The following is a 1,827-nucleotide window of genomic DNA, read 5'->3' on the forward strand; positions in this document are numbered from 1 at the left end:
GGGGGGCCTTTCGGCGGCCCGCCCGCCGGCCACTTCCCTGAACGGCGGCTCTCGGCGCGCCCCCTGCTCCCAAGGACCAGTGGCCCGGGCAGCGCGCATTCGGGGAACGACAGGAAACGTGAGTACCCGAGGCCTTGCGCCTCTCCGAGGCTGGCCCCCAAAGCCTCCTGGCCTTGGTCGGGATACAGAAGAGGCGACCCGAGAGGCCTGCGCGCGGGGGCGCGGCTGCAGAGGGCCCGGAGGCGCGTCGCCACGCCTCGTCTGGGGGTGGCGCGCTCTGGCGCGGCGAGGCCACCGCGGGGCGGCTGCAGGAGGGGCTAGGGCCGGGCGTCTAGCGCGGGGCCTGGGACCGGTCCTGTGTTTTGGGAATCCACACACAAAGAACAGAACCGAGGGGCCTAGGCAGCCCTGTCCAGCCCCCCATCCTTTGGGTTCTGGGGGGAAGGAGTGGTTGGAAAAGGAGAGAAGCCCCATTTTACGACTGGCCTGAGACAATGAGACGGGCGGCGTGTTCTTCCTGGTGGGGACTCCTGTGCGCCGCGCAGGGAACAGCGCGCGGCGGGGTCCCAGCCCTGGAGAGTGGCGAGTCCGGGCTCCCTCGCCCGCCCTGCGCCTTTCGGATTTCAGAGCCGCGCGGCCTCAGGCATCGCCGCGCCGGCAGCCCGCACCTCCCCTTCCCCTCCTCGCGCGTGGTGTTGGCCCCAGCAGTGCGGGCGGTGTTTGGAGACCAGACACCGAAGAGCCGCGTTCCCCCGGTTCTCCCAAAACCAGGAGTGGGAAGGGGCGTGGCTTTCCCCTGACTCCGGAGCGCTAACCGGATCCTTGAAGTTCTGCCTTGTTTTTATGTTTCAATCCGGACGAGATTTCCAACTTCACAGCACTGGGTTCATGCCAGGGTCTCTCCGTGCTTAACACACTTCTTAAACCACCTGAGCTGCCCCTTGGGGCTTCCGAGGGCGCGGAACCGAGCCACGTGGCTTCAGAGCGCCCAGTTCAGTTTCGGGTGCGCGGCCGCCTGGGTCTGATTGCGGCTTCAGCGCGGGACACGGAGATGCGGATTCTGCTCTGGGCCCATCTAAAACTTCCGGTGCTCCAGGCTGGTTTCTGGGGTGGCTTCTGGTCCCCGGCATGGGGAATGCCTTACCTGTCCCAGGGGAGCCTTGCAGAGCCCCCATTCACGTTGTGGGGAGAGTGTGGGCGGTGAAGTGGGGGCAGCTGCGTAAGCTTTCCTGGACTCAGTTTTTTCATCCATAAACTGGGTAGTACCTAGCAAGTAGTATCTACCTATCAAATCGTATCTCTTCCTTTGCTTTTTTTAAAGATTTATTTTTTAATTTAATTTATTTTTTTACAGTTCAAGTATGGATTTATTTTGGTACAAAGACTTTTTGAAATGTATGAACAGTTTTTCCATTACACATATTTTCATGAGTTTTTTTTTTTTGCTATAGGGCGCGTGCAGCCATTACGCTAACTGCTGGTCTCGAATACATGTCTGACTTTAGGCGTGAAACTCTGAGTAGAATGAATGCACTATAAGGTAGCACTTAGCTGATGCTATAAAGCTTACTATGGTCCTTAAATGGGTATTTTTAATATATTTTTTAATGTCAAGAAAAGCAATTTTAACTTTAATAAATCATAGAAATGCTAAGGAACTTTGCTTAAAACACCACCAGGAAACAGGTTAGGATTCTGTTCAAATAGTAGGTACATGAACCTATAGACAGCTCAAGATAGGACAAAAATCCTTAAAACCGGAAAACAAAGCCTAGAAGAAAATCAGCAATGTTTTAGTCAAAAGTCATAAAATGCTATTTCACCAGT

At 55.6% G+C, this 1,827-nt stretch overlaps 1 pseudogene; it reads right to left on the minus strand.

Annotated features, from left to right (window-relative positions):
• LOC102480697 (hexokinase-1-like) overlaps window positions 1-1,827 on the minus strand; it is a 26,550-nt pseudogene that overhangs the window by 899 nt on the left and 23,824 nt on the right.

The sequence above is a fragment of the Tupaia chinensis genome, unplaced genomic scaffold (genome assembly GCF_000334495.1).
Source record: "Tupaia chinensis unplaced genomic scaffold, TupChi_1.0 Scaffold000283_1, whole genome shotgun sequence".
Taxonomy (NCBI): domain Eukaryota; kingdom Metazoa; phylum Chordata; class Mammalia; order Scandentia; family Tupaiidae; genus Tupaia; species Tupaia belangeri.